The following is a 16495-nucleotide window of genomic DNA, read 5'->3' on the forward strand; positions in this document are numbered from 1 at the left end:
TTTTTTTTCTTTTTTCTTTTTTTTTTAAATCTTCTTTCTTTTTAAAAACAACTTATCAATTCCTTTTATAAAATCTTTTATAATTTTCATCTTTACAGTCATCTTCCATCCCTTCATCGTATCAACCCTTGTTTTGTACATATATAAGTCTTTCTTCCTTTAAAATTTGAGCAGTCACTTTCTTCTAACAGACCAAAATACGCCCAAAAGCTAGTATGTGGCACTGATCTATGCACAAGCCTGATCATATTTGATCATATTCTGGTTTTTTTTGTTTTGTTTTGTTCTGTTTTTGTTTGTTTTTATCTTTTTCTTTTTCCTTTTGTTTTTTTTTTTCTCTTTCTTTCCTTTTCTTGTCCCCTGGTTTCAGGTCTTTTCTGATTTGTATAGAGTATATTTGCTGGAGTCATTGTTAACCTGTTAGCATTCTGTTCTCTCATTCATCTATTCTCCTCTGCACAAAGTGACAAGACGAAAAAATCACCACTGCAAAAAGAACAAGAGGTAGTACCGTCTGCCAGGGACCTACTCAATACGGACACTAGTACGATGTCGGACCTAGAGTTCAGAATCATGACTTTAAAGATACTAGCTGGGCTTGAAAAATGTGTGGAAGTTATTAGAGAAACCCTTTCTGGAGAAATAAAAGAACTAAAATCTAACCAAGTCGAAATCAAAAAGGCTATTAATGAGGTGCAATAAAAAATGGGGGCACTAACTGCTAGGATAAATGAGGCAGAAGAGAGAATCAGCAATATAGAAGACCAAATGATGGAAAATAAAGAGGCTGAGAAAAAGAGATAAACAACTACAGGATCACGAGGGCAGAATTTGAGAGATAAGCGATACGATAAGATGAAACAACATTAGAATAATTGGGATCCCAGAAGAAGAAGAAAGAGAGAGAGGGGCAGAAGGTATATTGGAGCAAATTATAGCAGAGAACCTCCCTAATGTGGGGAAGGAAACAGTCATCAAAATCCAGGAGGCACAGAGAACCCCTCTCAAAATCAATAAAAATAGGTCAACACCCCGACATCTAATAGTAAAACTTACAAGTCTCAGAGACAAAGAGAAAATCCTGAAAGCAGCTCGGGAGAAGAGATATGTAACCTACAATGGTAGAAATATTAGATTGGCAACAGACCTATCCACAGAGACCTGGCAGGCCAGAAAGTACTGGCATGATATCTTCAGAGCACTAAACGAGAAAAATATGCAGCCAAGAATACTATATCCAGCTAGGCTGTCACTGAAAATAGGAGAGATAAAAAGCTTCCAGAACAAACAAAAACTAAAGGAATTTGCAAACACGAAACCAGCCCTCCAAGAAATATTGAAAGGGGTCCTCTAAGCAAAAAGAGAGCCTAAAAGCAGCATAGATCAGAAAGGAACAGAGACAATATACAGTGACAGTCACCTTACAGGCAATACAATGGCACTAAATTCATATCTTTCAATAGTTACCCTGAATGTAAATGGGCTAAATGTCCCAATCAAAAGACACAGGCTATCAGATTGGATTAAAAAACAAGACCCATCGATATGCTGTCTGCAGGAGACTCATTTTAGACCCAAAGACACCCCCAGATTGAAAGTGAGGGGGTGGAAAACCATTTACCATGCTAATGGACACCAAAAGAAAGCTGGGGTGGCAATCCTTATAGCAGACAAATTAGATTTTAAAACAAAGACTGTAATAAGAGATGAAGAAGGACACTAAAGGGTCTATCCAACAAGATCTAACAATTGTAAATATCTATGCCCCTAACATGGGAACAGCCAATTATATAAGGCAATTAATAACAAAAGCAAAGAAACACATTGACAACAATACAATAATAGTGGGGGACTTTAACACCCCCCTGACTGAAATGGACAGATCATCTAAGCAAAAGATCAACAAGGAAATAAAGACTTTAAATGACACACTGGACCAAATGGACTTGACAGACATATTCAGAACATTCCATCCCAAAGCAACGGAATACACATTCTTCTCTAGTGCCCATGGAACATTCTCCAGAATAGTCACATCCTAGGTCACAAATCAGGTCTCAACCGGTACCAAAAGACTGGGATTATTCCCTGCATATTTTCAGACCACAATGCTTTGAAACTAGAACTCAATCACATGAAGAAAGTCGGAAAGGACTCAAATACATGGAGGCCAAAGAGCATCCTACTAAAGAATGAATGGGTCAACCAGGAAATTAAAGAAGAATTAAAAAAATTCATGGAAACCAATGAAAATGAAAACACAACTGTTCAAAATCTTTGGGATACAGCAAAGGCAGTCCTGAGAGGAAAGTATATAGCAATACAAGCCTTTCTCAAGAAACAAGAAAGGTCTCAAATACACAACCTAACCCTACACCTAAAGGAGCTAGAGAAAAAACAGCAAATAAAGCTTAAACCCAGCAGGAGAAGAGAAATAATAAAGATCAGAGCAGAAATCAATGAAATAGAAACCAAAAGAACAGTAGAACAGATCAATGAAACTAGGAGCTGGTTCTTCGAAAGAATTACCAAGATTGATAAACCCCTGGCCAGACTTATCAAAAAGAAAAGAGAAATGACCCAAATCAACAAAATCATGAATGAAAGAGGAGAGATCACAACCAACACCAAAGAAATACAAACACTTCTAAGAACATATTATGAGCAACTCTATGCCAGCAAATTAGATAACCTGGAAGAAATGGGTGCATTCCTAGAGATGTATCAACTACCAAAACTGAACCAGGAAGAAATAGAAAACCTGAACAGACCTATAACCACTAAGGAAATTGAAGCAGTCATCAAAAATCTCCCAACAAACAAAAGCCCAGGGCCAGATGGCTTCCCAGGGGAATTCTTATCAGACATTTAAAGAAGAATTAATACCTATTCTCCTGAAACTGTTCCAAAAAATAGAAATGGAAGGAAAATTGCCAAACTCATTTTATGAGGCCACCATTACCTTGATTCCAAAACCAGACAAAGACCCCATCAAAAAGGAGAATTACAGGCCAATATCCTTGATGAACATGGATACAAAAATTCTCACCAAAATACTAGCCAATAGGATCCAACAGTACATTAAAAGGATTATTCACCATGACCAAGTGGGATTTATCCCTGGGCTGCAAGGCTGGTTCAACATCCGCAAATCAATCAACGTGATAGAATACATTAACAAAAGAAAGAACAAGAATCATATGATCCTCTCAATAGATGCAGAAAAAGCATTTGACAAAGTACAACATCCTTTCTTGATCAAAACTCTTCAGAGTATAGGGATAGAGGGTACATACCTCAATATCATAAAAGCCATCTATGAAAAACCTACAGCGAATATCATTCTCAATGGGGAAAGGCTGAGAGCTTTTCCCCTAAGGTCAGGAACGCGGCAGGGATGTCCACTCTCACCACTGCTATTCAACATAGTATTAGAAGTCCTAGCCACAGCAATCAGACAACAAAAAGAAATCAAAGGCATCCAAATCGGCAAGGAGGAAGTCAAACTCTCACTCTTTGCAGATGATATGATACTGTATGTGGAAAACCCAAAAGACTCCACCCCAAAACTGCTAGAACTCATACAGGAATTCAGTAAAGTAGCAGGATTTAAAATCAATGCACAGAAATCAGTGGCATTCCTATACACCAACAACAAGACAGAAGAGAGACAAATCAAGGAGTCGATCCCATTTACAATTGCACCCAAAACCATTAGATACCTAGGAATAAATCTAACCAAAGAGGCAAAGGATCTGTACTCAGAAAACTATAAAATACTCATGAAAGAAATGGAAGAAGACACAAAGAAATGGAAAAACATTTCATGCTCGTGGATTGGAAGAACAAACATTGTAAAGATGTCAATGCTACCTAGAGCAATCTACACATTCAATGCAATCCCCATCAAAATACCATCCACCTTTTTCAAAGAAATGGAACAAATAATCCTAAAATTTGTATGGAACCAGAAGAGACCCCGAATAGCCAGAGGAATATTGAAAAAGAAAAGCAAAGCTGGCGGCATCACAATTCCAGACTTCCAGCTCTATTACAAAGCTGTCATCATCAAGACAGTATGGTACTGGCACAAAAACAGACACATAGATCAATGGAACAGAATAGAGAGCCCAGAAATGGACCCTCAACTCTATGGGCAACTAATCTTTGACAAAGCAGGAAAGAATGTCCAATGGGAAAAAGACAGTCTCTTCAACAAATGGTGCTGGGAAAATTGGACAGCCACATGCAGAAGAATGAAACTGAACCAATTCCTTACACCACACACAAAAATAGACTCCAAATGGTGAAAGACCTAAATGTGAGACAGGAGTCCATCAAAATCCTAAAGGAGAACACAGGTAGCAACCTCTTCGACCTGAGCCGCAGCAACTTCTTCCTAGAAACATCACCAAAGGCAAGGGAAGCCAGGGCAAAAATGAACTATTGGGATTTCATCAAGATAAAAAGCTTTTGCACAGCAAAAGAAACAGTCCACAAAACCAAAAGACAACCGACAGAATGGGAGAAAATATGTGCAAATGACATATCAGATAAAGGGCTAGTATCCAAAATCTATAAAGAACTTATCAAACTCAACACCCAAAGAACAAATAATCCAATCAAGAAATGGGCAGAAGACATGAACAGACATTTTTCCAAAGAAGACATCCAAATGGCCAACAGACACATGAAAAAGTGCTCAACATCGCTCGGCATCAGGGAAATCCAAATCAAAACCTCAATGAGATACCACCTCACACCAGTCAGAAAGGCTAAAATTAACAAGCCAGGAAACGACAGATGTTGGCGGGGATGTGGAGAAAGGGGAACCCTCCTACACTGTTGCTGGGAATGCAAGCTGGTGCAACCACTCTGGAAAACAGTATGGAGGTTCCTCAAACAGTTGAAAATCGAGCTACCATATGATCCAGCAATTGCACTACTGGGTATTTACCCCAAATATACAAATATAGGGATCCGAAGGGGTACGTGCACCCCAATGTGTATAGCAGCAATGTCCACAATAGCCAAACTGTGGAAAGAGTCAAGATGTCCATCGACAGATGAATGGATAAAGAAGATGTGGTAGATATACACAATGGAATATTATGCAGCCATCAAAAGGAATGAGATCTTGCCATTTGCAACGACGTGGATGGAACTGGAGGGTGTTATGCTGAGTGAAATAAGTCAATCAGAGAAAGACATGTATCCTATGACCTCACTGATATGAGGAATTCTTAATCTCAGGAAACAAACTGAGTGTTGCTGGAGTGGTGGGGGGTGGGAGGGATGGGGTGGCTGGGTGATAGACATTGGGGAGGGTATGTGCTATGGTGAGCACTGTGAATTGTACAAGACTGATGAATCACAGATCTGTACTTCTGAAACAAATAATGCAATATATGTTAAGAAAAAAAGAAGAAGATAGCAGGAGGGGAAGAATGAAGGGGAGTAAGTTGGAGGGGGAGACGAACCATGAGAGACGATGGAGTCTGAAAAACAAACTGAGGGTTCTAGAGGGGAGGGGGGTGGGGGGATGGGTTAGCCTGGTGATGGGTATTAAAGAGGGCACATTCTGCGTGGAGCACTGGGTGTTATGCACAAACAATGAATCATGGAACACTACATCAAAAACTAATGATGTTATGTATGGTGATTAACATAACAATAAAAATTATTAAAAAAAATAAATAAACTGGGAGCAAATTTAACAACTCCCCTCACCTTTGCCTCAACACACATGCCCTAAGCACTAAATCAAAAGTGGGGCTGCTGCTTCATACCTGATTTTCTAATCAGCTTCCAGGTGAGGCCTATGCTGCCAGCCTATAGACCACTTAAGAGAAGTGTCTGGAAAATGTAATTAATCCTAAGGAGTGCTTTTATTCAGCTTCTCATGGACCCTGTGCCAGCGAGGATGATACCCATGGCACAGTAAGGAAAACATTGATGACCATGGAATATTTTTGCTGCTTTGCTGCTAAGAATGCAGCACCTCCAGGCTGGCAATCCATTCTATCTTTAAATACTCTTTGTAGGAGCAATTTAAATTTTTTTTTAATTTGAGTAGTTAACATACGTTACATTAGTTTCAGGTCTACCACATAGTTTCAGGTGACCAACTCTATACATTTTGCTCTGCTCACAAATGTAAGTACAGTAGCACTTTCTAGTAAAGTTCATGATGAAGAATATGTTAATGATGTTAGGAACAATCATGATAGCTAAACTTTTTGAGTATTTACCATGTGTCAGATACCATGAAAAGTATTATCTAATTTAATGCTAGCAGTGAATCTGTACCCTGAGTACTATTATAGTCTCCATATTTCACAGGAGGAAACTGACTCTTGGAGAAGCTCAGTAACTTTCCCAAGGTCATGGCAAAGTTCACAGTAGCAATGGCAAATATTTCCCTGTTCGTTTAAAGTTAGTGAGTCTGGTCTATCACCCTAGCCAGGTGCAAGCTGAGTCAAGGTTGCTGAGCAGCGATTTTTCGGCTAATGGAAGGATTTATCTGGCTATTTCAGAGAAAGGGACATCAATTTCAACTCCCTGGCTTTTGAGGACATATTGACAGTGCCCTTCAAGCTTGCTTTCTGTTGTGATGTTCTTTTTAAATATATCAGAGAGAGAGAGCTAAAATGAGAAATACATGTAACTTACCTTTGAAAGGCAAACCTAAACTCCCTGTTTGTAAATCTATCTCCTTTCTTAAAGATTCAAAATGAGTGCATTTGGGATACGAAGATATAAACTTTCCTCCTGAACCACGGATGAGTCATAGTGACTTTATGAAGTGATTATTCAGCAAAGTGATTCAACAAGCGATGACAGTAAGTGAACCATTCAAGATGTCTTAGCGTCTCGAGGTTGGAAGGCACATGGGGTGCGGAGGTCCCCCCATGTTCCTAATCAGACGTTGTGCAGTCGTCTTCTGGATTCTTTGAGTTACAAGAACTGCTGCCTCACCATGCAGGCTACTCCATTTTCAGACAGCTCTAGTGATTGGAACGTCTCTCCCTGTATTAACCCTAAATCTACATCTCTGTAGACTACCCTTGCCCTCCCTTGAGCCTTATTCTGCCCTTGGGAGCCACTCAGTTCCTGTCTAACCCTCTTCCATATAACACTAACATATGACTCTGTTTCCAAGTTCCAGCTTTGAGTTGTCTGCCTCTGATCAAAAAATAACAGTGTGTGTGTGTGTGTGTGTGTGTGTGTGTGTGTGTGTGTGTGTGTGTTGGGGAAAGGAAAGAGAAAAACCGAAACATGCATGTTTGAGTCCACCTTTGCTAAGTGCTAACTGGGCTTGTTCATTCTAAAGGCGGTTTTGCCCAGTGAGCTCCAGCCTGGAACATCCAACTGTTCTTTCTGTTGCCGCTGAGTTATCACATGAGGGAGGATGAGAGTGACTCCTGGGAAATGCAGGTGCCTTTGAGTCTGTCTCAGTCCTTGGAACCCTCAGAGGATGGGTTTCCAGAGAAGCCATTGTTCGAGAGAGTGCCCCCTCCACCCAGACTCCCCTCAACCCTCCAGCACATGGACCCTAAACTCTGACTCAGAGGTAGAGTTGCTGCCACAATGCTGATGAAGGAGACTCAGCAGCTTGTTAAGAATCTGGGGGGGCCACAGATTGCTGCAGTGCCAGACACATCCACCAGTGATGGGGACACCCAAAGGGAGCCCCGCATGCCGGTACAGGAAGTTCAGTGCGGGAGCCCAGCCGAGCATGTAGGAAAAAGGGCTCTGGTGTCAGCACTGCAGCTAAGTGGCAAAACTCCACACCTTCTGTGATGGCCGGTGTCTTCATCTGTGGAATCAGAGCACGAATGCCTGCCTTGAGGGCTTTAGCACCTGAAGTTTGCTAGGTAGCTCTTCACTTCCTTCCTTTCTCGGCTCCATCTTTGAATGTTGAGGCAGGAAACCACTTACTAAATATCATTTACTTGAGATTTCCCTTGCAGTTCATTGGAAACAAAAGGAGAGACAGAGACAGAGAGAGAAACAGAGAAAAATATCAGATCTGAGAGGATCGGGACCCCCAGACTTGTAGCCCCAGGTTCTGCTGCTAACTGGCTGTGTGGCCTTAGGGGAAACCATTCTACCTCTCTGGATAGGCCTCATTTTCCTCATTTCTACCATGAATGTCATCAACGAGGAAGTAATTTCTGGTATTTTATAGTACACAAAAATTCTGACTCGTTCTCATTCATTCAAGATTATTGCATACCTTTCACATGCCAGGAACAACCCTGAGGTCCCTGCTTTCCAGGCGTCTGTGTCCTGGGGAGAGAGAGATGATTAATAGACAAATCCATGGCAAGGGTCAGATGGTGACAAGCACCACGAAGGGAAACAAAGCAGGGCAATGTGATGGAGACCAATGTGGCTGGTGAGTGCTGGCTTATACACCGTGGGAGGCTAGTGCCATTTGAGCAGAGAGCTTAATGACAGGAGGAAGGGAGCCCAGACTATCAGGGGGAAGAATGTTCCAGGCAGGGAGCCATAGCAGGTCTGAAGCCTGGAGCTCCTAGCAAGAAGGCCAAGGGTTTGGAGCCCACTCGGTGCGGGAGAGGTGAGCCGAGGGGGACAGGTGGGCGGCAGATGGAGGAGACAGGAGGGCTTTCATTCTGTGTTAGTTCTCAGAACTGTAGTTCAGTCTGTGCGCGACCCACGTGAGAGGGGAGAGGTGGGAGCTGTCTGGGAGGAGGAGGGGCAAGCAGGCATGGTAGGGCTTCTTGAGGAACTTGGGGGCTCATGATTGAAGGAAGGAGGCTGGAAAGGGGACGCCTTCCAGTTCATCTTGTATTTTCAAACTCTGAACTCAACAATGTAGAACAATGAGGAGAGAAACCCTGAATTCCCGTGTCTTTCCTCCTTGAGTGAGAACATAGAGATAATTGATGTCAATGCCTATGCTTTGTCTCTTGGCTTACTTTTAAAGTATTTGCAAAAACTGAATCATTATGTGTTGTGCAGACAATTGTTCTCATATTATCTTCCCAAACCGTTATTTGATAAAACCTTTTGAAAGCAAAGTAGAAGAAAAAGCCATGAGTTTCCTGGCCTTGGTTTCTCCCGAGGGAGGGGTGGTGTGGCATGGCTATGGGGGCTGGTATAAGTGGACATCTACTTTCCAGAAGGGGTAGAGGCAAGTTCAAGGCCTCTAAAACAAATAAAAGAAATCGTAAAAAGTAAACTGAGACATGAATAAGAAGAGCCAGAGTGGGACTGGATCCCTGAGTCTAAAGCAAAGGGCAAATACAAATGATCAACATTCCTGTGCTCCTTCTCCCCAGCACCTCTCCTGGAAGTCCATCAAAGAGGGAGGCTCCGGAGGGTGAGCAGCGGGAAGGAGGGGAACAGCAGACTGAGGCCCACTCCCAAATGCGCCCCACAGAATCCAGTAGACTTGGATCAGAACTTCCTCTCCACGAGTAATAGTGACCCTCTGGCCATCTCAGAAAAGTCTGTGGGGGACACCCAGCCCAAACGTCACAACTAAGACCCTTCCCAAGGTGACTGATGTGGACCACACTGTACATGGATCCCACTTCCCAACTAAGAACCCTCCAAACGCACAACGCAGACTAACTGCATCTGCGCCTGCCATGTATTCTTTTTTTTTTCTTTAAGATTTTATTTCTTTATTTGACACAGAGAGAGCACACAAGCAGGGGGAGCGGTGGGCAGGGGAGAAGCAGACTTCCCGCCAAGCAGGGAGCCAGATGTGGGCTCTATCCCAGGACCCTGGGCCATGACCCGAGCCGAAGGCAAATGCTTAACCGACTGAGCCACCCACGCGCCCCCTGCTATGTATTCCCAACCGGTTCCTTGCTGATCTCCTCTGTCTCTCCCTTCCAGCCTCCCTGGCTTGGCCTCTGCTGGAATAGTTCAGGCCCATTCCTCCGCTCGGGGCCTATGTGCATTTGCTGTGTCCTCTGCCTGGAAGGGTCTCCCTCAGACGCTCACATGGCCCCCTCTCTCCTTTCACTGAGGGCTGTGCTCCAACTTGACCTCATCATAGAGCTTCCGGGGCTCCCCCAGCCAGCTTGCCCCGCAGCCCTTCCCTCTCCTGTTAGAAGACTGACCTGGCAGTGCTCTGTCTCCCTCACTAGAATGTAAACTCGGGAGGGCAGAGACTTCGTCCCTTCGTCATCGTCATACCCGTGTCACAGTTCCTAGCATAGAGTTGACACTTGATAAATATTTGCTGGATGAATGCTCTGAGTTGTGGGGCAGAGTCCTGCTTGCTGGCCCATCCAGTGTCTCAGTACAAGCTTGGTTCATGTGCCTACAGATATCATTCCCATTGATTGTATCCCCTGGTTTTGTGTGTGTGTGTGTGTGTGTGTGTGTGTGTACATGCATGCATTTGAGTGTTAAGAATAGTTCTAATAAATTGCTAGTTTTTTTTACTTTTGAAAATGGTAAAAAATAGGCAAGGTTGCAAGTTCAGGGGCCCATTTGGCCAGCAAATAGAGGAAAACTCTAAAACTTGAGCCTCGAAGCCCTGTGCTAGAGCTCAGGGAGGGAAGCTGGCACGCCTTCCTGCTGCCTCACCCTGTGGGCACACAGAGGGGATGCTGTTTAGGACACGCCTGGCCTCTGGGCCGTGCTGAGGACGGATCGCAAAGAGATCCTGGTAGTGACAGGAGCTATGACATATTGATTCAGATCTCTTTAGGGCCTTCATAACTCCCACGCAGGCCCAAGGCCTCTGTGGCTTCACTTACATTAGGTTGGGAGTGTTTGATTGTTTTTGTTTGTTTGTTTGGTTTCTCTGTTCACATGAAGTATTTAAAGGTCATGAAAGAACCTCAAGACCTCTGAGTTCTCTTCACCTGGCTTCCTCTCTCTTCCCTGGGGCAGGGGGGCGGTATCCCTGGAGGCAGTATCAGGAGGAGGGTGGGCACCTGTGTGGTGTTCTCACAGCTCTCACTGAGTAGGTCTTTGTGGTCTGGCTTGCATTCATAAGCACTGACATCATTTAGCATTTGCTAATCCAAAATGCACTAAGCACATACATTTTAAACCTCTGAGGTCATTCAATGACTCTTTACTGAATGCCTGCTATCATGCATTAAGACAAAAAATCAAATTCTGCCTTGCTTTTTCAAGAGCTAAATTCCAGTATGTAAAGGAGGGGGATATGCAGCAATTCTGTGGTAAGCTGGTACTGAGGGAACCCCCAGGGACTCTACAACCACTGGGGTTCCAAAGACCAAGGTCAGAAAATCTCTGGGCAAGAGTAGTTTTAAATGCTTTTTTTTTTTTTTTTAAGTGTTCTTTTCAGGTCTATATGAAGAGTTGATTTTAAGTAACATGCCTCTAATTTTTTTTTGTTTTTTAAAGATTTATTTATTTGAGGGGGCACCTGGGTGGCTCAGTCGTTAAGCGTCTGCCTTCGGCTCAGGTCATGATCCCGGGGTCCTGGGATCGAGCCCCGCATCGGGCTTCCTGCTCAGCGGGGAGCCTGCTTCTCCCTCTCCCACTCCCCCTGCTTGTGTTCCTGCTCTCGCTGTGTCTCTCTCTGTCAAATAAATAAAATAAAATCTTTAAAAAAATTTATTTGAGAGAGTGAGTGTGCGAGCATGGGGAGGGGCAGAGGGAGAGGATCTCAAGAAGACTCCCTGCTGAGCTTGGAGCCTGACACTGGGCTCGATGGAGGGGATGCGGGGCTTCATGCGGGGCTCGATCCCAGAACCCTGAGATCAGGACCTGAGCCGAAACCAAGAGTCAGAGGTTTAACTGACTGAGCCACCCAGGTTCCCCACATGACCCCAATTTAAACCAGTCTGGTTAACCCTCCGGCAAACTACTGACATTCCCACTGCTTGGTAGGTAGACAGACCTGCGGGTTGATTTAGAGAAAGGAAGGACTTCAACTAACCAAGTTTTGCATCTAAAACACTAGTGCGTCCAAGTATGCATCCAGATGAGTCAGAGTCCTCTAGATTTTCTGGCATCATATTGCTCAAATCATATTAGGCTATCACGATTCTGACCATTGAACATGAGGTATGTTTACTGTGGTGTGGTCAGTTTAGACAGTGGCAGGAAATATTTTTCTTTTTGGCACCTGATTTGAAGGTTAGCTGCCCCGAGTACTTGGATTTTCTGGATCTTTTCTCAGGCAATATGGGAAACAGATGGTGAGCACATAGTCATTCTCTTTCCCATCTGATTATCTGGGCAACTATTGAGGTTGACAGGATGGTTCCAATGTTCAAGTCACGATGGTTCTCTGTTAGAAATAACTCAATTTGCATCTAAGGATAAATAACAAAATACAACTTTTCCTAAGTGAGGTATAAATTGGATATCTTTGAAGTAATACATTTTGAAGAATTTAAAATGTCCAGCACTCTTGAAAACACATAACCTTTAATGAGTTGATTTTTGTTTTACCATTAGGTTTCCTTTTGTTATGAATTTCATCTTTATGTAACTGACATGTTTGATGATAACATGATTATTTCCAACCAAACAGATGCATATGCAATAATCATTGTATTAGCCTCATTGTAAAGGTCATCATGTATCAAATCAAATGCTGTTGATACCAACACCAGAAATTTATATACATGCCCAAACACGTACATGTCTGTGTATGTGTTCACACATACATGTGCTTAACGTATGGAGAGGGAGAAACACTGAATTATAGCTTATATCACCCAAATATATACTTAACACTGAAGTGATACTAATTTTTAATTTTAAGGAGTTGTTTCCCAGGCAAATCAGTAAGGTGTGCCTATTGTCTATAACTTACTTTTAAAAAAGACCCAAAGGCCAAGTGTGTAGCTCAGGGCCGCTCAGAGATTAGATAAAGGCTGTGTGGTCAATGCCCTGTCCCAGGTCCCATGGTGTCCTTCAGGCCCATTTGCTGCCACCCTGGTTTCTCACACCTGGCACCTTTGCATACTTACTAAGTTGGAAAGTAGTTCAATACTTAAGGGCTGGAGGCTGGAGTTGGACCCACAGGCAAATCCTAGAGGTTCTTTGAGATTTATTCGGTCATTCAAACAAGCAACTATTGAGCAACTGCTGTGTTCTGAGTTACAGGTGAATCCACACACACCACTGCCATTCAGAGCCTAGTGAGGGATGACATAATGCCATGCAGGGGACCCTGTTCTCACAGGTGACTTGGACCTTCTAACAAAGGCTGTGAAAACAGAGAGAAAATATAACTTCGTGTAATAGTTTCCTAGGGCTGCTATAACAAAGTATCACAAACTGGATAGCTTAAAACAACAGAAATTTATTGTCTCCCGGTTCTGGAGGCTGGAAGTCAGAAACCCTGGTGTCAGCAGGACCATGTTGCCTCTGAAACCTGGAGGGGAGAATCCTGTCTTGCCTTTTATTTGCTGGCAAGTCTTGGCTTTCCTGGGCTTGTCGAGGCAGCCCTTGAATCTCTGCATCTGTCCTCACATTGTCATCATCTCCTCCGTGTCTCTCTCCACGCGGTGTTCTCCATGTGTCTCCTCTTCTCGGAAGGACACCAGTCACACTGCATCGAGGGCCCGCCTTATTCCGGTATGACCTCATTTTCACTAATGACATCTTCAAGGACCCTAGTTCCAAATAAGGTCACTTTCTCTGCTCCTGGGAGTTAGGACTTCAACATATGTTTTTGGGAGACATAATTCCACCACAAACACCATTTATTCTGTAAAATTAATATAAAGTTTCAGGAGATGACCATGCCTACCCTGTTCCACTTCCTCTTTGGAAATTCTTGATCTATTAGAAAATAATTTTAGGGGTGCCCGGGTGGCTCAGTTGGTTAAGTGACTGCCTTCGGCTCAGGTCATGATCCCAGGGTCCTGGGATCGAGCCCCACATCGGCCTCCCTGCTCAGCGGGGAGCCTGCTTCTCCCTCTCCCTCTACCTGCAGCTCCCCCCTGCTTGTGCGCGCTCTCTCTGTCAAATAAATAAAATCCTTTTTTAAAAAAAATAATAATTTTTAGAAAATGTTGTACTGGCAACATTATAAACATGGTAGAACACTAAATGTTTTCAGTCAACAAAAGAATTTATAACACAAAATAGAGTGTAATAGAGTTATGTTATTCACAAGATGATGACAGAATTTACTTAAAAATCTTTATAGTATATTCTGGGAAGTGGGATCCAAGTGTTAAGTTTCCTGATAAATGGTGGTTTATTTTAATCCCATCAGTTTATCCTGGTCAGCGATCATGTCACCTCATTAGACATAACTTCAGACGCCTACTCTTGAGGCTTTTGGTGAAAATGAGACTGGACCACTGGGCCTGGGCTCCCCACATAGCATGCCCCCTCTTTGGAAAGAAGCCATTTTTTTTTTCTCGAAGCATGCCCAGTTCCTTCCCCTCTATCTGCTGAGCCACGTTGCTCTGGCACAGCACTGTTCACACCCTCGTGCCCCTGACTCCCAGCAGAGCCTACTGTCTCCTGCCCGCTCCTGGTCTGCATCCGGCCTGCTCTCTGCCAGAGGAGGGGCGCACTCCGGCCAGCCCGCAGGTGGCTGCTATTTGCAGCAATGAGCTCCCCGGCTAACACTGTGCTGGCCCCAGGTCTTAAGCTTGTTTGCTCTTGGTCGGCAGCCCAAAGAAGGCTCAAGGGCTCAAGACAATTTTCTAAGTGCTGCAAGCATTCTCCCGAGACACTGCGGTTGCTCCTATAATATATTCCCCACCTTTTGATGGAGAGGGATTGCTTTGCCCAACCACATTGCTATTGCCCCAGAGAAATGATAGTAATAACCACCAGTTACTGAACACTTACCATGGATTAGGCACTGTGCTCAACTTGCCACATGACTTCTCTCATTAAGCCTACACAAAATCTGAGGAGGCTGGTGCAGACATCAAAGTCATGTTATGGGTAAGGAATCCAAGGCACAAAGTAGGTGGGCTACTTGCCCAAGGTCATGCTGTTGGTATCTTTGCAGAGACACTCACATGCAGGTGCTCTGACCTGAGGGACAAGACTGGTCCATTCTAGCCACCTATGGAGGACAATGGATAGATGACCAGTGAACGGGTAGATGGATGGGTGGATAAGAGAGCAATAGATTGACCTCTGCACAGGGAACATAGCTGGCCTGCCCTAGGCTATCTCAAGCCCTTCAGATAATGTCACATACCTAAGTCACAGACATGCTCTGAGGCAGTAGCACACCGGGGTTGAGAGTTCGGGCTGTGGGGTGACATAAACTGTCTTTGAATCCCAGTTCCATCACTTCCAATTTGTATAACCATGGGCAAGTTTTTTCCATGTCTGCTTGCCTCAGTTTTCTCTCACGTAGAAATGGGGGAGATCATCATAATATCTTTCTCATGGAATGTTAAAAGGATTAAATAAAATGATTCCTGTTAAATGCTTAGGTTAGGGGCCTGGCAAATAACAAATGCTCTCTAAATGCTGGCTAATGTAACTATTACAATTATTGAACAACAATACTTTTGTCTTGTACTTTGAAGCTTTTAAAGCTTATTAAAAGTGTTTTCTCATTTGAGGGGCACCTGGCTGGCTCAGATGGAAGAGCATGGGGCTCTTGATCTTGGAGTTGTGAGTCTGAGCCCCACGTTGAGTATAGACATTATTAAATAAATAAGTGAACCTAAAAAAAAAAGTTTTTTCATTTAAGCCTCAACCAGCCCCATTTATCTCTAGTTCTCAGAGGGACAATTCATCTCAAAGAGTTTAGGTATAGAAGAAATCCTAGAGCCAAAGATAATAAATGCAGAAAGAGCTGGAAGCCCCAAGGCCTGACTTGGCCCTGAGGGGTAAGACCTTCCCTGAGGAAGTGTAAGAGTAGAGAAAAATCCAGCTTTGGCCCTTCCCTCTTCTCCTCACTGATGTAGCCCTAGTTACTTTAGGCTGTAGATACCCTCCAAGGTTTGATGTTGCCTTAAAAGGTTGTCCTTTACATTCCTGTGGTTTCTTTAGAGGGGCACTGTAGGGGCTGTGAAGACCCTAAGGAATGAACCTGTGTGAGAGAAATTCCAGTCTTTGAGCAGATGAATGGAGGGGAGGCTATGGCTACTTTGGTGTGTCTGTGGTCTAGGAGAATTAGGCAGGCAGATGCCTGCCCTCCCAAATGGATTTGCATGCAGATCCTAAGGACCTCATATTTACATTCAGAGGGCAGGCTGCAAGGGGAGCATTTGAGGCACTGGGGATGTGACACACTTGCATTTTACACATGCAAACCTAGTGGTTGCTGGAGAACAGGTGGGAGGCTGCAGGGATAATTCAGGTGAGCAATGCTGACTGGAGGCAACGGAGGAGAAAAGACGTTGATGGGAGAGAGATTTACGAGGTAGCAGTGACAGTTGAAACAGATTGAATAGATGTGGAAGATGAATGGGAACTGGAGTAGGAGATTTTTACAGCCAGACTGGGGGGGGGGGAGGGGAGGCGTGACAGGAAATACTTCCTACAACAGTAGTTCTCAAACGTCTAGCATTCTCAGATTTTGTGGACTACT

Source organism: Eumetopias jubatus, unplaced genomic scaffold (assembly GCF_037043125.1).
Source record: "Eumetopias jubatus isolate StellerSeaLion01/CBP00866 unplaced genomic scaffold, mEumJub1_p1.0 scaffold_3, whole genome shotgun sequence".
Taxonomy (NCBI): domain Eukaryota; kingdom Metazoa; phylum Chordata; class Mammalia; order Carnivora; family Otariidae; genus Eumetopias; species Eumetopias jubatus.